The 25,664-nt window shown below is 35.2% G+C and overlaps 2 pseudogenes; one reads left to right on the forward strand and one right to left on the reverse strand.

Annotated features, from left to right (window-relative positions):
* The window catches only part of LOC130222307 (NACHT, LRR and PYD domains-containing protein 12-like), a 339,313-nt pseudogene that overhangs the window by 192,539 nt on the left and 121,110 nt on the right, over nucleotides 1-25,664 (forward strand).
* The window catches only part of LOC130222311 (zinc finger protein 850-like), a 535,728-nt pseudogene that overhangs the window by 175,039 nt on the left and 335,025 nt on the right, over nucleotides 1-25,664 (reverse strand).

Here is a 25,664-nt window from a genome sequence, read left to right on the forward strand (position 1 = left end):
CATTTAACATGAAAAGATGATGTGGATTAAATAGGATTTAAATATCTCTATTTGATTTAAATGTTTTTGTGCATGTTTTGAACACATAAATCATGTTAAATGAACCACAAAGATTTTGTGCTAGTGTAACATCATTATGACCTGTTAAAATAATGTGGTGTAGATGTTATGATGTTGTTTTTTGATTGTAGTATCCATGTATGTAGCATACATACACAGTTATGGCTTTCTAAGTGAAGCATCAGATAATACTGTTGTTAATAAAGCTGCCAACACCAAAGCATGAGTGCTACTTTTAAAGGTGGTAACCGCTAAAGGATTTTTATGACTAACGAATATAATCCAATTTAGTCCAATTTCCAATATCCACTAGATGCAAAAAAAAAAAAAAACACATCTGTAAGAAATTGTATGTTTATACAATCTCACTTGGGTATGCCTGATATAGCATAGACTTAAAACTTTGTTCTGCTGCTTTTGGCTTCCGCATCACAACTTCATCCATTGGTTCAGGACGAATTACTTGGATGACATTTTTGTTACAGACACAGGTAAGTTTTTATATTCAGCCAATAAGTCATTAATACACAAATTAAATAAATACTTTTAGCTAATGCCAAGACTGTCGTCTAAAAAATAAAAAATAAACTATTTCCATGAAAAAGATACATTTTGATGAAATATTCAAACTTTATTACAGTGACACCTACACTACAGTAAACTCATATCTTTTTATTCTTTTCAAATCATGTGTTGTGAAATGATTATATAAAATGTGCACTAAGAATCTTGCTTTGATTAGACATCTTAACATTGTACTTGGTCTGTGCCATGTGTGATGGCACTGGTGCATAATGGTGGCCCCGTCTTTACTCATGGTGCTTTAGTGTACTTCCGGTGTTCAATTTCGTTGTGAAAAAGTATTGTTGATGGTTCATGATTAAGCTTGCTTTCATATACAATATACTTAATGCAAGTAATCTAAATGCTTTATAGGAATACATTTGATTTTTTCGAGTTATTTTACCTCTTATGTTTGGTTTATTTGTTTACAGGGTCAGTGTACATTAATAAACATTACTGTAAAATGTGGCAGAATTAGCCAAGAATATGTGACATATTTTTGTATTGCTTCAGAATCCCAACTTGTACAGTAAAGATTTGAATGAGTGTCTGGGTGAATTTAACTAATATGGTTACAGTTCTGACAGACTCTACAGGGATTCAGATACACCGGAATCACAGATCAAATTAAAACCTTATGTACAACAGTAATTTTACAGCACATCCTACTTTCGGACATCACGTTAAAAAAGACTGTTTACCGGTAGTCTTCTTCCCCGGGCTGTCGCCAGGAAGATGTAGACACTAGTCGCAGACAGATTTATGTGGCCAAATGAAACTTTTTACAAAGCATAGCTATAGACTGATTTCACGCGACCGCCATTTTTAAAAGCGAAATCGAGGCTGCGGTGGGAAGAAACCCGGAAGTATCATTGGAAGTTACATTGGAACGTTGTGTACTTGGCTGTATATCTTATCAGCGAAGAGACAGTGACACAAATTTATCATTTCACCACCTTCCGAGTGACCCGAAGGTCCGTTCTGTATAAATGGTGAAAATAAAAAGGCATATCAGAGCTCATTTTCAGCTAAGTTAAGTGAAATGGCACTAGTTAGCTAACATTTTCTTTCCCAAACACACATTTTAGACACCTTTTATCAAACTCGAGTTAATATACTGATTCTTTCACTATATTAGACTTGTCACGATACTGAATTAAAACAAAAACTGTCAATTTCCCGCTAATATTTAAGCCACTGTTGATGGCTTTCTTAAAACAGCGCTGATTTGCCATTGTATTCACGTGCTCAACAGAAATGCTTGTGATTGGCTGAGAAGGTCATCAGTTCACCCTCCGCTGTTTACCGAGCACAAACACAGACGAGTGATCTGCTTGATGACTCGACTGGTCTTCACGGCTACTTCGCGCCCCAGTCTCCGTGTATCTGTGTTTGCACTGGGTGAAGAGCGGTAAACTGAGTGCAAACACAGATACACGGAGACTGGAGCGCGAAGCAGCCGTAAAGACCAGTCAAGTCATCCGCGCTCAGCGGCGTTTCAATGCTAGCGGGAAATAGACGGTTTTAAAACTTCAGTACCGCGATAACACTATTACAGACAACACGAGGGTGTGCTACAGAGGACTGCAGTGTTTTATCACTCACCGGGTTACATAGGCTGAAGTAGGAAAGCGTCCCCACGGTGTTTACTTGTTGCCATTAACTGAAGCCTATAGGAGGACACTTGAGCATATTACTCTTACAGAGATTGTGATGTTGTTTGATGCTAAATTGCTTTTTAATTGTTTAAATTAAACTTACTGAATGATATTAAAGTGATGTTTACACCATTTCTGCATTTTGAAATCTCGGTAACAGCTGGAGGTTTGCAGTCCACAGCATGTTACTGCAATGTTTACAGTGCTGGCCCTATACTTCCGGGTTTCTTCCCACCGCAGCCTCGCTTTGGATCTTTAAAATGGCGGCCGCGTGAAATAAGCATATACGACCACAGAAAATGCATAGATAGTACAACAATTTCTTAGAAAATGTGTATTCGTTAAATCCAGAGTAGATTCAGTTGTCTAAAATCATATGAAATTTTACTAAAACTAATGTAATGTTTTAGTCAAACATTTAGACTAAAAGTAATGTTTTGTCTTCTATAAGGCTAAACTAAATCAAAATATAAAATAACATAGTCAAAATATAACACATCCTGTGCTGAAAACGCACATTGATTAGTTAACAAGTATAATACAGTATTATTTATCATTAATGCATTATAATATTATGAACTAGGGCTGCAGCTCAGAAACAGTTATATTTACCATAATTTAAGATTTTTCATTCATTTAAAGTTTTTATGTGTAGTGCTTTTCACAATAATTTACGTCACATAAACATATAGCCTAGTGCTTCTAAAAATGCTGTCTGTGTATGATACAACCATGTGTGTGTGTATATATAGCCTGTGTGTGTATCTTGTCCACAAAGTCTGTTTTTTAGGCATCACCTCTCAGGTCCTCGTAGGGTTGGCATTATCCCGGCTTGGATCAAGTGGCACTCCGCGATCTCTACAGGCCTTCGGATGGGTATCTCATGGAGGAATAGCTGTTAATTTTTTTGTTTGAACAGGAGATATGTCAATACGCTTATTTCACGCGGCCGCCATTTTAAAGAACCAAAGCGAGGCTGTGGTGGGAAGAAACTCGGAAGTATAGGACCAGCACTGTAAACATTGCAGTGACATGCTGTGGACTACAAACCTCCAGCTGTTGCCGAGATTTCAAAATACAGATATGGTGTAAACATCACTTTAATATCAGTCAGTACGTTTAATTTAAACAATTAAAAGCAATTTAGCATCAAACAACATCACAAGCTCTGTAAGAGTAATATGCTCAAGTGTCCTCCTAGGCTTCAGTTCATGGCAGCAGGTAAACAGAGGGGACGCTTCCCTGCTTCAGCCTATGTAACTTGGTGAGCGATAAACACTGCAGTCCTCTGTAGCACACCCTCGTGTTGTCCCGGTACTGAAGTTTTAAAACAGTCTAATTCCCGCTAAGTTAAAATTGAAGCGCCGCTGAGCGCGGATGACTCGACTGATCATCACGGCTGCTTCGCGATCCAGTCTCCATGTATCTTGTGTTTGCACTCAGTTTACCGCTCTTCACCCAGTGCAAACACAGATACACAGATACACGGAGACTGGAGCGCAAGCGCGAAACAGCCATAAGGATCAGTAGAGTCATCAAGCAGATCGCTCGGCTGTGTTTGTGCTCAGTAAACAGCGGAGGGTGAACTGATGACCTTCTCGGCCAATCCCAAGCATATCTGTTGAGCACGTGAACACAATGGCCAATTAGCGCTGTTTTCAGAAAGCCATCATCAGTGCTTTAAATGTTAGCGGGAAATTGACAAATTTTCTTTTAATTCAGTAACGTGACAAGTCTAATACAGTGAAAGAATCAGTTCATTAACTCGAGTTTGAAAAATGGCATCTAAAACGTGTGTTTGGGAAAGAAAACGTTAGCTAACTAGTGCCGTTTCCCTTAACTTAGCTGAAAATGAGCTCTGATATCCCTTTATATTTTCACCATTCATTCAGAACGGACCTTCGGGTCACTCAGAAGGCGGTGAAATGATAAATTTGTGTCTCTTTCTATTCGCTGATAAGATATACAGCCAAGTACACAACATTCTAATGTAACTCCCAACGATACTTCCGGGTTTCTTCCCACCGCAGCCTCGATTTCGCTTTTAAAAATGGCGGCCGCGTGAAATCAGTCTATGTGACATGTATCCCTTATACAATTAACTCATGTGATACATTATATGCTTTACTGATAAATAAGTCCTTATAATCTAGTGTCCAACGTGAATCTTTTCATGTGGAAATGTGAATTGATTTACAAAAAATAATCAGAGCATTTCTCAGCAACAAATTTGAGCATTTTATGGTTTTGGGTTTATTTTTTTAGTTAGTCTGTGGACGAAACGTGCCATATAACAGCTTTTACACAATACATTATACAGTTGGCCTATATATTTTTTTAAATATGCAAAAGGCTATACCCCCTATTGAACTTCTTTTAAGGGCCAAGTATTTTCGCACATTTCACGGTCAGAATGACTCAAGAAATCAACATAAACATAACATAGAGGAATTATACATCTCAGAATAATATAATGAAAACTTGTTCGAGCTAAACTTAAAACCAAGTGATGGTGAATTATATGAAATAATAAATATAAATTGGTAGTAAAACAACAACCTAAGGTTACTTTATTATTTGGCGTCACATGACACGTATGTCGGGAAATGCTTATTACACGTTTGTTGAGGCGACGTCAGTGTCAGACGTGTTTGAGGCAGTGTGCTTATCACACGTTTGATGGGGCGACATTAGTGTCTATGGATATGGCGTCCGGAATGGGTCAATAACCTGACGCTGCAACGTGCACTCGTCTTACCGAACGTCTCACTGAGCGTCTCACTGACGTCTTAAAAATATATTTTTTTTGCTATTAAATCCATGCAATTTAAGACGCAGACGTGACGTTGACATCACGTAGATGTCACGTAAATCACGTGTGGCAGTGAAGTGTCAAGCCAGACGTTACGCGTGATTCACGTGTAGCAGTGAAGTTATTTATTTATTTTTTCGCTAACACGTATCATAACACGCTGCTCACACGGCTCAGTGCAGTGTGTGAGCCAGTGCACAATTTTCTTGCCCTTCATACATTCCTCTCAATGGACGTGACATCAGCGTCTGACTTGTTACATGACGTCTGCGTCTACCTTTTTTTTTTTAAATATATATTTTTGAGCAGTTTTTAGTGTGGCTGTTAGCTTTTTGCCGGCTAACTTATACAATATACAATAATGTTCTGCAAATTAAACATAAATATATTAATATATAATGATATTTGTTTTCAAGATAGCATAAAAACGTATAAAAAATGTATAAGATAAATAACAAATGTCTCCGGATGTAAAGTTTAGGTTGTTTATTAGTATAATCATGTAATTTAGTTTTATAAAATCCTTTTTAAATTCGTTTTACATTTGAGTCTTATTGTGTTTTATTTTGTTACATGTTTAATGTAGCCTACAGCATATCAGTGATGACCAACTCATCGATCGCAATCGCCTGTTAGATCTGATACTTTTGCTGTAAAAATATTAGAAAAATAGAACATTACGTTAACCATTATTGTGTTGTTTTTAAAGCACCTGTCTTCATTTTACGTTTAAAACGTAATAGGATTCTTTGAAGAAAAAAACAACTTATTTTATTCTTTTTTTTTTTTTTTTAGAAAGAAAATTAATATTTTTATATTTAGCAATAATGTTATGTTGAAAAAATTATTTTTTTTGATAATAATTTGCCAGGATTCAAATCAATCAATAAATCCTGTAAAAATATCATTGAAAAACTTATTTAATAGCACAACGTTAATCCATTGAATTATCAGGCGACATAAAAATGTTAAAAATTTAACTTTCCATCACATAAATAAACAAAGTATATTAAACTAGAAAATAATTATTTTAAATTGTAATAATATTTTCTATTAACCAAACCCTGACCATTTAATAAAAAATAAATAACCAAAACAGTGTATAATCCTAAAACGTTAGCCTACTGTTATTTGAAATATATATATATAATTTTTTTTTTATTATTTATTTATTTGTGTGTGTGAAAATGTGCTTTAAATGTTAAAGTAAAATCGCCTGTAGGTGGCAGAATGTCACTATTAATTGAATCATTGCTCATTTAAACGGTTGATAATTCAACACGAAACAATGTCATATTGCTTAGAGGCAAAACAGCGCCGTGGCTGTGTTTGCAGTTTGCTAAAAAAAAATCTTTTTTTTTTTTGATAAATAGAACAAAAAAAGCCAATATGTTGTCTGAGAATATTAACTTCATGTTTATTTAACTGTTGGATAAACTCAATATCACATTAGTGATTTTTGCTATTTTTTGTTGTTGCTAAGTTTCTATTATTGTTGTGAGTATAATTATTATTTGTATTATTTGGATGTGCCCTGTGTTGTTGGACGTTATTTGTATGTGTGTGTGTGTTTATATATATATATATATATATATATATATATATATATATATATATATATATATATATATATATATATGTTCTTTTATGATCACTTCGCATTGTAAGTAGTATTAAAGCGTTAGAAAAAAGCATTTTGGTATATTTTTGTTTGATCTAAGGAGTTACATTGCTCAGCCATGCCACAAACAAAAAAAATTACCAGAATGATTTATTTATTCCTTAAATTTGATATCAACAATTACAAACCTCAAAGATCATTAGCATTTATTAAATGGTATGTTATACAGGTATTTTATAAGGTTTTGTTCATTCATCTGACAATAGCCAAGGGGTCAAGACTGATACTAGGGATTTAAAAGTGGATAGCAGCTCATAAACATTTGAATCTATGAGAATAAAGAAATCAATATTTTGGTCTCAGCCCTACACAGTTGTGACATATTATTAAATATGATATGTTTAAAAATATGTCTGTAACAAAAATAAGACTCTTACCCCTGGTTTCACAGACAAGGCTTAAGCCTAGTCCTCTAATAAAAAGTAAGTCTGAGCTGTTTCAACTGAAAAAAAATGCAGTGATTGATTGTTAAATATCAGTGCCTTTGTTTTGTCTCAAGATGCACACCAATAATTTTTTTTAAGCATGTTTATAAAAATTACTTAAATGTCCTAATTGATCTTCGGCCTAATCCTGGCTAGTCTAACCCCTTACTAAGAAAAAAGGCCTTGTTTTTTATGCTTACCTTATGTAGTACTGCTAGAGAGGTGTGTCTATCACTTAAAAAAAATCACCATAGCTTGTTCATGCTTAAATTAATATTATTATTTTTTTCAGATTCAAGGAAGGCCTGGAATGTTTGCAGCTTCTGCAACATTTGGAACAACATCCAAGTCTCTTTCGAGAAATTTTGATGTTTAAAGAGAAGCCACTGACAGCAAAAGACTTAGCGGAGCTCTTCATCCCGCAGCTGTCACCAGTTGGCACTAACAAAAGGACCCTAGAAAACAGGATTGTTTGTTTCTGGAGGGACTGGCTTCTAGATGCGGAAGGTAATATACAATTGGTTATATCAGAGGTCTTCAACCTTGTTCCTGGTATCCTGTAAAGTTTATTTCCAACCGGATTAAGTGCACTTGACTACAATTTTCAAGTTGTCTTGGGGAGCTTAATTGGCCTCTTTAGGTGTGTTTGATAAGGGTTGCAGATAAACTCTGGGATAATAAGTCCCCAGGAACAGGGTTGAAAACCACTGGGTTATATTAGGGCCTTCTCACACTATGCTATCCGAAGCGTGCCCAGGCTTGTTTCCCGGATAGTTTGAGAAGTGTGAGTGCGCTGTATCGGGAAGAGGTGGGCCAGTGCTTGTGTGTGAGTGCAAAACGCGCCAGAGCCTGAAACTGAAAGCGAGACGTGACTTATAAGGGACTGTTTGATATGGATTTATTAATCATTCTTGCTGTTCAGTAAATGCAAACTGTTGTAGATTATTTAAGACGCAAAACTCTCACTGCACGACAGCTGCGCACCTTCAGCAAACCTCATAATAGGGTATATGCCAAGCTAATGTTGCTATACTGATAAACTTACAGTGACCTTTTATTGTGTTTTTTTTTTCCATTTTATACGGTCCCCTTTACAGCATCGATGTTGTAATGTAATTAATACAATCAGTTAAACAGACTTTGGCATTCATTTAGTTGTTCAAGCATAAAACGAAGCGATTTTGTGATGGCAATCAGTTTACCAGAAGCAATTAACCCAGGTTACTGCCAAATTAAATGTCCTATTGGCATGTTAGCATATACCTATTAGCATTTATTTTGTTCCTGCAGCACGAGGACTCAGGGCCGGAGAGGGACTCCTTTTCAGCCCTGGAGTTTAAGCCTTAGACCGGGCCACCTCAGTTCACGACTGACTATATCAATTCAGTTTCTTATGACACTATCACATCTTTTTCAAGAAAACAGCTGGTTTAGAACTTCAAATGTTCAACAACCCTAACAGTATTACATGTCTTAACAATAATTAAAAAATTATAATTATTCAGGTGAGGTTCAAACACTGGTCGGCAGCATTGTAACTCAACGTGCTGACCACTGGACCACAATGGCACTGTTGCAGTGGGAATAAAAAATAAATATTGCCCCCGCAAGACTCTTTACCGCAGTATTATTTTCTATTGATGGCTTAATCTTTTTCTCGCCTTTTTAGATTTCTGATCAAGTTATGTCAGATTTATTGATGTAGTGAATCATTTGATTTTCATTGAGCAGGTGTAATATTCATTAATATTAATTATTTGAATTGTTATATTCACTAAGGTGCCGTGGTTTGGGGTGGAATGATAGTTATGTCATCATTAACCTGCAGGCTGCATTTTGCTAACGGGGCAGCAATCTGTTCTGCAAAATAGTTGACTGAGTCACTGCATATCAAATGACTAAAATGATATAACTTAAGAAATCACCTCTGTGCTGTGCGAAAGCGCTTACTAAGCAGCGCAGCAACGATGACGTAAGCATGCCCAGGCCCGAATTTAATGTGAGTGCGGGCCATTGGGGGAGACAAGCGTGCTTTGGCCCGGTTCAAGGCAAGTGTACATAGCGTGAGTACGGCCTTATACATGGTTTACACTCTGTAACATACAATTGTTATGTGCTTTCTTTCCTCTCCAATGTTTTTTTAAAGGTTGCCAGCCACCACCAGTGTTTTTAATGATTTTCATCTAATTTTCATGACCCCCACAATATTTTGTTGCACGAATATCTGCATAAAAATATTTCAAAATAGACACCAGATGTTCTGCTTTTACACTCAAAAAAAATGTATTCTAGCTTCATGTATTACATGGTTATAGGTGTGGTTATAATCACATATAAGAAAAATAAAAATAAATTGATTCTGTCTTTTTTCTTTATTTCTTTGATGTTTGTGATTATACATTATTAATTCATGACATTATAAGTACATAGATTGCTATAGAAACAGTGTTCTATGAGCACATATGACTGCACATAAGTACTGACTGTTCCAATCTAAAAAAAAAAAAAATTTGATCATGAGCAGTCATAAACAAAATTTGTTACATAATAAATGCCTACTGAAGTGGTTATGGTTTTTTGTAAGAATATCCATATTTAAAATGAAATGAAAACCTGAATAATCTTTTTATTTTTATCTTTTTTTTTTCTCAGAGGGAGCATCGTCACCACTTGCTTTAAGCCAGGTTTTAGCATTTGCTTCAGGTTCAACCTCCATTCCAAGGCTGGGTTTCCCTGTTGAACCAGCACTTGAGTTCCTGCATCAACAGGATAATGAGCATGCCAAAATTTACCCGGAAGCAAATACATGTACTATTGTTTTGAGGCTGCCAATGCATCGATTGTTTGAGGACTTTGAAATTTACATGAAAGAGGGCATTTTGCAGGCCCCCAAATTTGGGGTAATGTAGTTCAGTTAATGGCAACCCCATTGTATATTGTTCTTTTTTTGTTTCTAGTGTTCTTTGCAACCTCATTGTATATTGTTCTTTTTTGTGTCTAGTGTTCTTTGCAACACCATTGTATATTGTTCTTTTTTTGTGTCTAGTGTTCTTTGCAACACCATTGTATATTGTTCTTTTTTGTGTCTAGTGTTCTTTGCAACACCATTGTATATTGTTCTTTTTTGTGTCTAGTGTTCTTTGCAACCCCATTGTATATTGTTCTTTTTTGTGTCTAGTGTTCTTTGCAACCCCATTGTATATTGTTCTTTTTTGTGTCTAGTGTTCTTTGCAACCCCATTGTATATTGTTCTTTTTTGTGTCTAGTGTTCTTTGCAACCCCATTGTATATTGTTCTTTTTTGTGTCTAGTGTTCTTTGCAACCCCATTGTATATTGTTCTTTTTTGTGTCTAGTGTTCTTTGCAACCCCATTGTATATTGTTCTTTTTGTGTCTAGTGTTCTTTGCAACACCATTGTATATTGTTCTTTTTTGTGTCTAGTGTTCTTTGCAACCCCATTGTATATTGTTCTTTTTTGTGTCTAGTGTTCTTTGCAACCCCATTGTATATTGTTCTTTTTTGTGTCTAGTGTTCTTTGCAACACCATTGTATATTGTTCTTTTTTTGTTTCTAGTGTTCTTTGCAACCTCATTGTATATTGTTCTTTTTTGTGTCTAGTGTTCTTTGCAACACCATTGTATATTGTTCTTTTTTTGTGTCTAGTGTTCTTTGCAACACCATTGTATATTGTTCTTTTTTGTGTCTAGTGTTCTTTGCAACACCATTGTATATTGTTCTTTTTTGTGTCTAGTGTTCTTTGCAACCCCATTGTATATTGTTCTTTTTTGTGTCTAGTGTTCTTTGCAACCCCATTGTATATTGTTCTTTTTTGTGTCTAGTGTTCTTTGCAACCCCATTGTTTATTGTTCTTTTTTGTGTCTAGTGTTCTTTGCAACCCCATTGTATATTGTTCTTTTTTGTGTCTAGTGTTCTTTGCAACCCCATTGTATATTGTTCTTTTTTGTGTCTAGTGTTCTTTGCAACCCCATTGTATATTGTTCTTTTTTGTGTCTAGTGTTCTTTGCAACACCATTGTATATTGTTCTTTTTTGTGTCTAGTGTTCTTTGCAACCCCATTGTATATTGTTCTTTTTTGTGTCTAGTGTTCTTTGCAACCCCATTGTATATTGTTCTTTTTTGTGTCTAGTGTTCTTTGCAACCCCATTGTATATTGTTCTTTTTTGTGTCTAGTGTTCTTTGCAACCCCATTGTATATTGTTCTTTTTTGTGTCTAGTGTTCTTTGCAACACCATTGTATATTGTTCTTTTTTGTGTCTAGTGTTCTTTGCAACACCATTGTATATTGTTCTTTTTTGTGTCTAGTGTTCTTTGCAACACCATTGTATATTGTTCTTTTTTGTGTCTAGTGTTCTTTGCAACACCATTGTATATTGTTCTTTTTTGTGTCTAGTGTTCTTTGCAACACCATTGTATATTGTTCTTTTTTGTGTCTAGTGTTCTTTGCAACCCCATTGTATATTGTTCTTTTTTGTGTCTAGTGTTCTTTGCAACCCCATTGTATATTGTTCTTTTTTTGTGTCTAGTGTTCTTTGCAACACCATTGTATATTGTTCTTTTTTGTGTCTAGTGTTCTTTGCAACACCATTGTATATTGTTCTTTTTTGTGTCTAGTGTTCTTTGCAACACCATTGTATATTGTTCTTTTTTGTGTCTAGTGTTCTTTGCAACACCATTGTATATTGTTCTTTTTTGTGTCTAGTGTTCTTTGCAACACCATTGTATATTGTTCTTTTTTGTGTCTAGTGTTCTTTGCAACCCCATTGTATATTGTTCTTTTTTGTGTCTAGTGTTCTTTGCAACCCCATTGTATATTGTTCTTTTTTTGTGTCTAGTGTTCTTTGCAACACCATTGTATATTGTTCTTTTTTGTGTCTAGTGTTCTTTGCAACACCATTGTATATTGTTCTTTTTTGTGTCTAGTGTTCTTTGCAACACCATTGTATATTGTTCTTTTTTGTGTCTAGTGTTCTTTGCAACACCATTGTATATTGTTCTTTTTTTGTGTCTAGTGTTCTTTGCAACACCATTGTATATTGTTCTTTTTTGTGTCTAGTGTTCTTTGCAACACCATTGTATATTGTTCTTTTTTGTGTCTAGTGTTCTTTGCAACACCATTGTATATTGTTCTTTTTTGTGTCTAGTGTTCTTTGCAACACCATTGTATATTGTTCTTTTTTGTGTCTAGTGTTCTTTGCAACACCATTGTATATTGTTCTTTTTTGTGTCTAGTGTTCTTTGCAACCCCATTGTATATTGTTCTTTTTTGTGTCTAGTGTTCTTTGCAACCCCATTGTATATTGTTCTTTTTTTGTGTCTAGTGTTCTTTGCAACACCATTGTATATTGTTCTTTTTTGTGTCTAGTGTTCTTTGCAACACCATTGTATATTGTTCTTTTTTGTGTCTAGTGTTCTTTGCAACACCATTGTATATTGTTCTTTTTTGTGTCTAGTGTTCTTTGCAACACCATTGTATATTGTTCTTTTTTGTGTCTAGTGTTCTTTGCAACCCCATTGTATATTGTTCTTTTTTGTTTCTAGTGTTCTTTGTCATGCAAAAACATTTTTTTTTGTGTAGTAATTGTGGTAAATAAAATACTTCGTTCATAGCACCTGCTGTTTTTGTGTACACTAAAAAAAATAAATGTTGTGTTTAAGCACTCAAAAACAGTCAATTTGTGATTATAAAATTTAAATAATTAATATACATATAGTCCAGTCTTGTTCAATGACTGTCACAGTTTACATCAGGTAATACTGATAAAGTACATTGTTATATTGGTGACATGAAATTTCTACCAACATTTTCAGCACATTAAAAAATGTATTTGAAACATTAATCTCAAATTTTTTTGCAGTGTAAATTATGTAATTTGACTCATAAAAGCCCTACAGTGACATATTAAAATTTAATGTATTTAACAAATATAAGACATGAAGATTTAAAATATTCCACACACTTAAGGTTAAAATGGTAAAGGCAAAAAATAGAGATGGAGTAAATATTCCAAATATGCAGACTGAAGAATGTAAGAATATTGATACAAAAAAATGAAATAAAGGGCTTAAGGAAAAAGCTGTCTTCTACCTGTTTATCTTTAGGTAGACCTTCCATATCATCAAGGTTGAACTAGGAAATCTTGGGCTTAAAAAGGTTGGTGACTACTGGGTTACACTATTCAACAAATAATTACACTTTTTGAGCAACATGACACAAGCAATTGATAATGTAGGAAAAGGACAATTACATAATTTTATAAATTTGCCTAACCATTTGCTACAGGGGTGTTGCTAGGGTCGAAAGGGATAAGGGGCTTAGCCCCTAAAAAGTATCCCCTAACCACACAAAAAAGTCGTTCTAATTCACCCCACTAATATACCCTCACTTACATAAGGTGATCTACTGTAATGTTAATAATAAGATTATAAATGGTTCAATAAAAAATAAAGGGTTTTTGAGTTGACAGTTTAACAATCAATTGTGAAGCTTTGTGACTTGTAACACCAAAAAGGAAAAAAACATTGATAAATGAACCCACTTTTCATTTACTAGTCTGTTATAAGCCATATCACACCACTTAAGTTTTTTTGTAAATGTAATTTTCTGCATGTCTTCAAAACTGAAAATATGATTTATTTTCTAGAGTGAGTTGTTATGCAATGTGATACAAAGCTACACACATGTTGGACAGAGTGATTACCTTAGGTGTGTTGTCAAGATACTGGAATATTTTAATTCAATACCATGCAAAATATTGATATTCAATAGGCTACTCTTTTTGATATAATAACAACTTTATAAAAAATAGTACAAAAAAATTACAATAAAGATCTATATGCTAAAAATATGTTTACTACAAATTACTTTAGAGGGATTTTTTTTTCAGTTTTCCTCAAAATGGTTAATGTGGGCATTGTAGCACTTTAAATACATGTAATGCCCGTTTCATTCATACTCGAGCAGAAATTATATATGCCTCACAAAGAAGATGAACAGTCCAGGAAATCCCTAATATGGATGAAGGCATCAGCTATTGCTGTAGTTGAATAAAAATAAGATCTGAATAAACATGACAAAACTTTGATCATTTACACGACTGCGACAATGAATGTTTTATACAGAATTATTATCCCCCTTTGAATTTTCTTTTCTTTTTTAAATATTTCCCAAATTATGTGTAACAGAGCAAGGAAATTTCCACAGTATGTCTGATAATATTTTTTTCTTCTGGAGAAAGTCTCATTTGTTTTATTTCAGCTAGAATAAAAGCAATTTTGCATTTTTAAAAAAACATTTTTAAGTCAAAATGATTAGCCCCTTCCAGCTATTTTTTTTTCCGATAGTCTACACAACAAACCATCACTATTCAATAACTTGCCTACCTACCCTGCATTTAAAGCCTGTAAATGTCACTTTAAGCTGTATAGTCTTAAAAATGTCTAGTCAAATATGATTTACAGTTATAATGGTAAAGATAAAATGATTCAGTTATTAGAAATTAGTTATTGAAACCATTATGTTTAGAAATGTGTTGAAAAAAATCTCCGTTAAACAGAAATTAGGGGAAAAAATTAGGGGTAAGGGGGGGGGGCTAATAATTCTGAGTTCAAGTATATGTGTTCTTACAGCCATTTTAGGTATTTTAATAAGAAAGTCGATTTATAATCCCCTGCTAACTGACATAGCATGTTACAGTAGAATGTAGCTATAAAAATAATAAGCTAGATCCATTAATTCACTGTGATTTAATTACAGAAACAGAAGTGACTGGCCATATCATATCTCGATAACTATGCCTAGATATCTACTTCATATCTAGAAAGCTAGTACAACTTAGATTTTACTGACTAATTCGCATGTATTTACATTGGTATGAACTATTACATTTATTTTATTTCTACAAAACTACACACATTTTATACTGTGGAAACAAATATTAAGCTTCATCAGTAGTTAGAACTATTCACTTTCGCAAAAGAGAAAAAAATATTATTACCTCATCAACTTTAGCTCCTTTAAACAATGAATAAATGAAGTGCAGTAGCGGAGTTTTTTAAAACCATGTGACAACAGTGCCACTCCCACCTGCCGGTAGAAACAGGTACTGCTGAACAGCTGACGATTTAATTACCCGACACAAACGCGGAATGTTTGTGATGTATGTGGTAATTTTCAGTAACGTTACTTAGATAAAATAAATGTGATACAACATATTTAAGTGCAACACATTCCAAAAGATCAGGGGCCTTTGTCAGTACATCAGGGGCTGATTTTCTGCTTTTCCTGCAGGTGCTAAACACACTTAATATGTGATGATATGGGAGAATTAAGAGAAACCTTGACTCTAAAATGTCGATTCCCTTCCATGTTTTCTGTACCTGTTAATACAAAGTTTGTATGTACCTGCAAAAACATTTAGGCTATAAAAGTACAAAATAATAATAATAATAATAATAATTATAAAGTGAGCATGCTCTTGACTTTTGAGGTGTAATTTTGTTTTGTATAATTATGTCAGAACACCTGTCAGTCAAACTTGACAAACTGTACAACTACATAAAATTATAACTGTACGAATATTGTTTATGTTATTTAAATTGACATTTAATTATGGCATACCAAAATGTTTATATCATTTGTATAAATATTTATAAATATATACCAGTTGAAATAAAAAGCTGTGAATAAAAATGGTAAAAATAACTCAATTGCAAATTAAACATAACTGAGGATTTAAGTGAAAACAATAATAGAGAACTAATAGGTAAAATAAAGCTGGATTAAGCAGCGGAACAGTAAAGTGGCAGACGACACGCAGACATCACGTTCTCAGGCAGCTGAACAGAATGTGGCAGATGCAGACGTCACGTTCGGCAGACGCAGACGTCACGTTCGGCAGACGTCACGTTCAGTGAGACGAGTGCACGTTGCAGCGTCAGGTTATTGACCCATTCCGGACGCCATATTAATTGGCTACAACTTCCATCCATCAAAACATTGCCGTCTACACATTAGCTGGCTTAACAAGTAGAAAATGACGTGCGAAGATTGACACCTCTCTGAGCCAGTGAAGCACTGCCCTTGTTTTGAGAACAATAACAAAGCCTGTGATTGAAGGAGGGAGACGAAGGCGGGCTTATTTGGCAAGGAAGAGACTAAAACAGGGACTTTTCATCGATTGAATACGGATAAATAATATTTTTTCATCGAAAAGAGTCGTTACTGATTACTTCATCTTGAAATGATCTTTGTAAACAATGGGAGTATTTTTCGTTTTTCCCAAATTTTTCCATTGTTTTGGATCAAAAGCTAGGATGCATTTTGGACAGTGAACCCTTACACCATCATGGATGTCGCTGATCAGAACTACAGGAGATAAAACGTAAGTATTGCGGTGAACTTTGCACGTGTTTAAATGGGCGGTCCTTCGTGATTTCATTTAACCCTTTCCTCTGTGGTACATTGATTTGAAAAACAAGTGCAGAACATGAATCTTGAGGTTTATAGCTTTCTAACGATGCATAGGTTTTGACACAAGGTTGTATATATTTACGGAACAAAGGTCATAAATGATATAGACACGCCCAGCCACGCCCCCAGCGGACTGTGAACGGGCCCCTGCTTGCATAGGGGTTAAGGAAACATTCTAAGAAAAATAAAAAAGAAGATAAATACAAGACACTTTGTAATGCTCGTCTTTAATCAATGGGATACACAAGAATAAAAATAACAAAAATGGTTCAGTTCTCTAGATCTTGCATTCAAATTTTATCATGGAATGCTTAAGTAATCTTTTTTTATATATGAAAATCACACAGCTCTCTGAAGAATGCCCTTACCATCAACATAAACACAAACAACATTCATAAATTAACACAATACATAAACGGCAAATCTCTGTGTGTGAGTGTGTGTGTATTAGGTTTGGGCAGTAATATGGTATACCGCGGGATCTAAAAATAGCAACGGTATCAGTTTCAATACCGATATACCGTCATAAAAAGCAATGCACTTATATAGGAGACAAGTATTAAATATTTAATATTATTTAGAGAGAGAAAGGTGAGGTAAGATGGCACGTCGCGCACCAGGTGACTTGGTCTCGAAAAAGAACACAACCTCTGCAGTTTGGCAGTATTTCCGGTTTAGACCGAAGGAGAAGGGAGACGTGGTAAATACAAGCTAGAGGTCTACATTCCTGCTGCTGTACCGCGGTACCCAACCAGATTTCTTGCGGTGTGGGATTAAATTTCGAATAAAGCATGGGAACGGTCAGTAACTAATTTGAATGGGAGTGGGCGGTCTTACAATATCGCTTTCAAGCAAGCGAGCATGCGCACATCCATGTGGAAACCAGCCCAGCCAAAACCAGCTATGTCCAGCTTAAACCAGGCTAGTCAAGCTGGTTTTAGCTGGTCATTTTCCAGCCTGACCAGCTAAAATCAGCCTGGAAATGGCCAAAACCCCTCTAAAACCAGACTGGTCAACAAGCTAAAACCAGCCAACCAGCCTAGGCTGGTTCCAAGCTGGATTTTTTTTTGCAGGGAGGACAGTTACTATTTTAATACAGTTACTTTTCTATCCCGGTTCTAAGTGTTAATCAGAGACCTCACACCCGAACACACCCTCCTTATCGCAAACACAACAGCAGTCTGGTAGTGATTGAGTTGCTTTTTTCGGGGTTAATTATTGTGATATCCTGATTGCAACAGAGGAATACTGTAGACTGTAAAGGATATCTCTGTAGACAGAGGGCATTTCATGTCAAGTTCAGCCTTATAATCTTAAAAAGTCAGCTGTTTTGTCATCACTTTATACATTACATCATTCAAACACTAGCTCTAAAGTGACGTTGGTGAATTAGTGAATTTTTGACAGCAGACCTTAACCTTAAAAACAATGATTAACCTTAATCATTCTAACACCTTTATAAATGCAGACACATTATTTGAACTTTCTTTAGAGGTTATTCCAAATCTGGGTTTTACTTCTCGTGTCTTAAATGTAATAAACTGTTTCTTCTTCCCTGTTTTGCTGTTGGAATCACCTTCACTTATCTACCCCACCTGTTATTTCCAAAAGCAGTGTCTTGAAGCTAATAGTTAACAGTGCTGTGCTAAATTTTAGAGTTCAGTATGTGTCTGAATGGCCATTTATTTGTTTTGTATTGTTGCAATTATAATTGAGTACTGAAGCAATTTTAAACTTTTGAGTAGGTTTTATTGATAATTAAATTTTTAATATCAACACTACTTTCATTACATGTATTGCAGCATTTGTAGGTATTGTAAAATTAATTGTATAATTAAAATGTGATATTAGTGTAAGGTTATGTTGTTGCTGTATGAATTTATGTTTTGTGTAACAAAAGTCGGTTGTGTTTTTGTGTTTTAGGTCAACATCAAAATCAAGGTACTGCAGTTAAACGAAGTCAGAGACGCATACACCCGCAGCAGCCAAAAGATGATGACTAAATCATATGATCTATATGATACAGCATGTCCCTGACTGTTTGGGCTGGGGAACTGCTTAATGTTGGAAAGTGGTATACACTTACAAATGTTTCAGTGCAGAAATTTGGTGGCTGTAAGTGCTTGTCAAGTACAGCACAAATTACAGTTGCAGTTTGTGCTGATGATTTAACAGCGGTCGCAAAGATTAGGGAGAACTTTGAAAGGAAGGAGAGCATCATTGTCACCGCTGAGGTAAAAATAGAATATTTTTGCCCGAAACAACATGCTTTACCAAAGGTGAATCTGGGAACTTCGGTGACGAGGTGCCAGCAGTGTGACGCCTGCTGTCATACATCCAGAATTGTTGTCGCATTAAGAGGCATTCTCACAATTGAGGAGAACAGTGGCAAAATGAACAATTTCGCTATAGATAATTTTCTAATGCGAAAATTGAGGAACATCCCTAACAAGGGCACCCCTGACTCAGTTGCACTTGTTGCTACGCTGCTGGGAGACGGGTCAATGTGAGTACTGGTGAAATTTTGTGGCGAGGGTCATGGATGTGGCGTTTGTGGGTAGCACAAACGCATTGGCTGACCAACAAGAAAATGTGGCTGGAACAAGTCGTGACATGGCCGAGTGTTCCACAGATGATCTGTACCTTGAAGAAATGTTTTCAGAGGGTCAATCAGAGGGACTAGCTCATCTGAATGCAGATGTCAATAAGCAATGTGGTAAAAAGTCACACCAATCAGATATGTCAGATGTGGTTGTAATGGAAGCCAAGGAGTCTAAGAGAAAAACTCAAAAGTGTAAAAACTTAGAATACTTAGATTTCAGGTAAATACAGAGATTTTCTCTGTATTCAAGTGAAATCTAAGTATTCTAACATATAGCTGCAGGTGTATATAGTTTTATTGATTACAAGTTTTAGTTATTGGTGAATTCTGGGTATGCAAGTAACAGTAATCATCAGCGTATAAACAGATTTTATGTTTAATATCTCATTTCTGAGATATTCTCTCCCCTCATTTCTGTTGTGCCAATGGTTCAATAAATGACGCAAATAAGGAAGGACTTAATGGGCACCCTTGTATAATATAATATGTTGAAATATCTCTGGTAATTTTAATTCTAGCTGTAGGAGTTATATATAAAGATTTAAAAACTTTTATAGTGTCATTCTCAAATCCAAATTGTTGCAGAACTAAATATAAAAAATCCCAACTCACCGAATTGAATGTGTTTTCTGCATCTAGGCTAATTAGGAGAGAGCTAATCTTGTTATGGGATATATAATCTATTACGTGAAGGGCTCGCCATATATTATAATATGTTTGTCTTTGTTTTATAAAACCTGTTTGATCAGTATCTATTAGGTCTGGAAGAATGTCCTCTAATCGTTTAGCTAATATAGATGCATAGAGTCTACAGTCAATATTTAGGACTGAAATAGGTCTATATGGATTACACTCTAGTGGATCTTTTCCTTCTTTTGACATCACAGACATGATAGCTTCTCTCCAGGATCTGGGGGGGGGGGGGGGGGTCGCCCTCATGTAAGGTATGATTAAAGCATTCAAAAAGCGTTGACATCAATTGTTCTTTAAATATTTTATATCATTCTGCAGAGAAGCCATCTATGCCTGGTACTTTATATGTTTTAAGTTTTGATATAGTGTTGCTTATTTCTTCTATAGCTATTTTTGAGTTAGGGTTTTATTTTGTATTGATCCAGTTGATCTAATGTGTTGTAATGTAAATCTAATGTGTTGTAAAACTGCTTGTATGTTTGCAAGTTCAATATTATCTTTTGAGGTATATAATTCCTTATAGTATTTTTGAAAAGCCTGTTGAATTTCCTCCAATTTATGGCATATCTTTTGAGTTTTGGGATCTTTGATTTTAAATATACTCCTCTCTGCCTGTTGTTTCCTTATTCTCCATGTCAGGAGCTTTTTTGCTTTTGGACCATTTTGTGTGTGTTAATGCTTTTGGACATAAAATTTCAGTTTTAAAAATGTAAGTTTTAATTGTACTTGCTCATCGAATATTTTTATTGAGTTCCGCTTTAACTTCTTTGATCTTAATAAAAAGATCTTCTTTATTACCATATTTAGTCTCTAATTCTTTAAGTTGTGTATATTCAGATTATTTATGTAATTTTTTATTTTTTTTTCTTGATCCCCACATTATAAGTTTACCTCACATAACAGCTTTAGCTGCGTCCCATAGGATACTAGGTGACACCTCTCCATTATCATTATGTTTTAAATATTCTAATAGTTCTTTTTTTAACATATTCTACACATGTTAAATCATTCAAATGATTAGGGTTAAATCGCCAAAATGTCTTTTGGGGTTTATTGTCTAGGTACACTGTTAAATATACTCCTGCATGGTCTGAGATGTCCCTTGTTCCTATTTTACAGTCTTTTATTTTATGTTGATCTGACCCAAACATAAAAAAAATAATCAATTCTAGAATGAGACATGTGGGCGGAAGAGAAGAAAGTATATTCTTTTTTAGGAGGGTATATGTCTCTCCATACATCTATTAAGCCTAATTCTTTCATCATATATCTTATTTGTCTAGATTCTTGACTAATTTGCTTATTAGAAGATGTGTCTAGTTTAGGCTGAAGTTGTACATTTCAGTCTCCTCCACAGATCAACGTACCCGAGGCCTACTTGGCTATAATAGTAAATATTTTTTTGAGAAATGTTTTGTCTTTTTCAGGTGGTCTATTTATATTGACTAATGTAACTTAGATTTGGTCGATAGTTCCTTTAATTAGGTTATATCGTCCTTCTTTATCAGTAATCTTAGAAATGAATTGGAAATTGATTTTATTTGAGATTAATGTCATTACTCCTCATTTACGACCATTGTTATATGAGGAAAAGAAAACCTTAAATCCCATTTTTTCTAATTTCTTATGTTCTGTATCAGAAAGATGTGTCTCTTGCCAGAAGATTATCTGTTGCTTTTCTTTTTTCATTTTAGCCACGAGTTTGCTTCTTTTAATTGGATTTAGTAACCTATTAATATTCAAAGTAATTACTCTATATTCCTATTTTTGCATATACTATAAACAGATGTTATCGCGAAGATCACGGTGACCGGAACATGAAAAACACAAACATGAATATCTTGAACCACATTAAAAAAAATTACGAAAAAGGTCTCCAAACCTTGAAGTCTTAAAATAACTTCTTAATGTGAGGGGAAATCCATCCTTCTCTAAAGGGCCCCTCCTTGCTGTGCCTATTGCACAAAAAATGTTAACGAATATATTCAGCGCCCATTTCTGGCATTTTTATATTCTTGTATTTCTGGCTAGGTTTTTAAGTTAGATATTTCTACTAATTATAGCAAGGGATTTTAGTTGTATCAATTAGAATCCCTTCATGTCTTCCTACCAGTATGTTACTCAATGACTCGACTCTTGGTGTGCTTTAGTCATTCATCTTGTGTCGCTGGTCAGTTCGGTTAAATACTATTCTTCCTTCAAAAGATTTAAATGTCCATCATCTGTGAATCAAGTCAAGAAGTTTTACCAGTCTCTCAGAGTTCTTTGTTAGGATCTGTCAGGTTTTACCCTTCTTTCAAATGGAGCTAGTGTTGTCCCTTTGAAATTCACAGTTTTTCCCAGATCTTCACTTTATGTTTTTCCTTACTTTTCTTCCATGTCACTCCAACCTTTTGCCAAGGTCTTTGTTTCACTTTCCCAGAGATTCCTATAATAGTTTCTCCTTTGCTGTTTATCAGCCCTTTTTCTTTCAGATCTTTTAATGTCTCCGTCATCAAATTGTACATGACTGGCCCGTTTTCTAGAAAGATTCTAGGTTTCGCTGGCGGCGGTGTTTGGAACTTAATCCCCTTTTCTTCCAAAAGCCCATCTTTTCTGTTGAATCTCAGGTGGGTAGTCTTGGTCAAAAAAAATCCTTTTTTTGTTCCAGTGTATTACTTTCTTCCTCCATGCAGAGCGGAGAACCAGGTCCTTTGTTTTATATTCCAGGAAGAATACCACTACTGATCTAGGGTGTGTGTCAGCAGGTGGTTTTGGTTTGAGTGCCCGGTGACACCGTTGGATTTTAAGGTTCAATTAGTCGAGTGACAGCTCCGTTTTAATAATCGTTTTCACCAAGTCTTGGATGTTATTATCTTCGCTTCCTTCCAGGATTCCAAAGATCCGAATATGATTTCTACGGGAGCCTGTTTCTAGATCTCACAGTTTCTCTTGCAAGTTTTCTTGAATTTGGATGGATTGATTGAGCACTTCTTTCATCTCAGCAATGTTCTCCTCCAATTCTCCAACTCGTTGCTCCGCTTCGTTGACCTTTTCTGCTGTTGCGTTTAGGTCCGTGATAAGGCCACCTTTAGTTTATAATAGACTTCCTGTTTAAAGTTACTTAGTTCCATTTTCACATCTTTTGCGAGAGAATCTTGGAAGGTGGTTAAATCGGATTTAATATCGATCCGGAAAGCTTTGATGTCCGTATGTATTGCTGCAATGCTAGCTGACAGGTTATTAGCTATCCCGTCCGTCTCTGATTTATCATCTGTTGATTTCTCGTTTTTTTAGGTTTCAATGGTTGTTTTGTCTGCATGTGAATGGTTTCTCTCCAGTGTGGATCCTCATGTGTTTATTAAGGTATGATGATTGGCAGAAACTCTTCCCACACTGAGTGCATGTAAATGGTTTCTCTCTATTGTGGATCATCATGTGTTTTTTATGGGATGATGATTGGTTGAAACTCTTCCCACAGTGAGAGCATGTGAAAGGTTTCTCTCCAGTGTGGATCCTCACATGTAGATTAAGGTTTGATGATTGGTTGAAACTCTTCCCACACTGAGGGCATGTGAATGGTTTCTCTCCAGTGTGGATCATCATGTGTTTATTAAGGGTTGATGATTGGCTGAAACTCTTCCCACACTGAGTGCAAGTGAATGGTTTTTCTCCGGTGTGGATCTTCATGTGTCTGTAAAGTGATGAAGATTTGCTGAAACTTTTGCCACACTGAGTGCATGTGAATGGTTTCTCTCCAGTGTGGATAATCATGTGTTGATTAAGGTGTGATGAGTGGATGAAACTCTTCCCACACTGAGTGCATGTGAATGGTTTCTCTCCAGTGTGGATCCTCATGTGATTATTAAGTTTTGATAATTGGTTGAAACTCTTCCCACACTGAGTGCATTTGAATGGTTTCTCTCCCGTGTGGATCTTTATGTGAATCTTAAGTTTGCTTTTGCTTGCCAAACTCTTTCCACACTGAGTGCAGGTAAAACAACTCTTGTCTCTCACTTTTAAAATACCATCAGCCTTTAAATGAGTTTTGTCCTCAATTTTGACATGCTGTTCCTCTTTACTCTCCTCATAGTCTTTAATTAGGTCTAAAAAAAAAAGGTTAAGTTTTAGTAAATCATTAAAACTCTCATCGAAAGCTGAGGTGAAAAGGCACTAAAAACATTGGCTACAAAAACCTTAATTTTGATGCACATTAAATGTAAAAACATAGCAGATCATATTTAGATTGATCTTGTCATATCAACCTCCTGGGGTCCATTACACACATTTGAGCTGATTCTTATAATTGATCCCAGATCATTTTGGTCATATTGATGAGACATAAATTTGAAAGCTGTAAATGGCCATTTTTTATTTGTGCATATTCGTAATCACAACAAAACATGGTTTTGTAAAACTTGTAAAGCAGATAGGGCATGCGTTCTCATTCTTTGCCTGACCTGTCAGAACCTGTCAGAAAAAACAGCTGAATCTCTGAGAATATTTGCCTCACAGACATGAGACATATCTGCATAATATCTGCATAAAGCCTTAAATCTGCACCTTTAAATGACAAATGTTCTCTGGTTTAGCAATCTGCATAACAAATGCAATGCAGAAATCTAACACAACTGTTTCAGCTCATCAAACAAATGTAAATAATAGTCAAAGATAACACAATTAAACACATTGTGCAGTTCTTAAACGAAGGTTTTTATTATTAAAAACAAAACACTATGTGAAAATGATTTTCCCCATTAAAACATAACTTTATTTTATCACACAGACTTCAAGTTCTCTAGCCACACCCAGACCTGATTACTACCACACATGTTCGCAATCAAGAAATCATCTAAATAGGACCTGCCTGAAAAAGTGAAGTAGACCAAAAGAGCCTCAAAAGCTAGACATCATGCCAAAATCTAAAAACCTTTAAACACAAATAAGAAAGAAAATACTTGTGTCATGAGTAAAAAAAGAATAAAAAAAAAAGAGTGAACTCAAATGCAGAAATAACAAAATAATATGCACACACGCGATCAATAACACCTGAAAAAAAAACGGATGAATGTTTTTAAACTTAGAGCTTAATTTGAGTTGAACCAACACTGGACTGAGCACCTTGATAATGGGAAGTGGTCAAATGAATTTGGGTCCCAATTAATGTGAGGGAAGTGAGAGAGGAATGTCTTTGAAAGACAACCAGACTTTCTGACCACACATATATAGAGGGCGCAAACACTTCATTCCTATTGCCAGTCCTTTTCTGGTGATCCTCCATGTCTGGAGGCATCTCTGAAAGAACGAATGCATGAGGGAACAATTGCATCTGGTTCTTGGGAAGAGAATACGCTTATTTCACACGGCCACCATTTTAAAGAACGAAAGCTAGGCTGCGGTGGGAAAAAACAAGGAAGTATAGGATCAGCACTGTAAACATTACAACAACATCCTGTGTGACTACAAACCTTCAGGTGTTGCCACAATTTCAAAACGTAGATGGTGTAAACATCACTTTAATATCATTTAGTTCAGTTTAATTTAAACAACTAAAAGCATATTAGGCATCAAACTAAATTACAATCTCTTTAAGAGTAATACGCTTAAGTGTCCTCCTAGGATTCAGTTCATGGCACCAGGTGAACACCGTGAGGACGATTCCTTGCTTATGTAACTTGCCTATGTAACCAGGTGAGAGAT

The sequence above is a fragment of the Danio aesculapii genome, chromosome 4 (assembly GCF_903798145.1).
Source record: "Danio aesculapii chromosome 4, fDanAes4.1, whole genome shotgun sequence".
Lineage (NCBI taxonomy): Eukaryota > Metazoa > Chordata > Actinopteri > Cypriniformes > Danionidae > Danio > Danio aesculapii.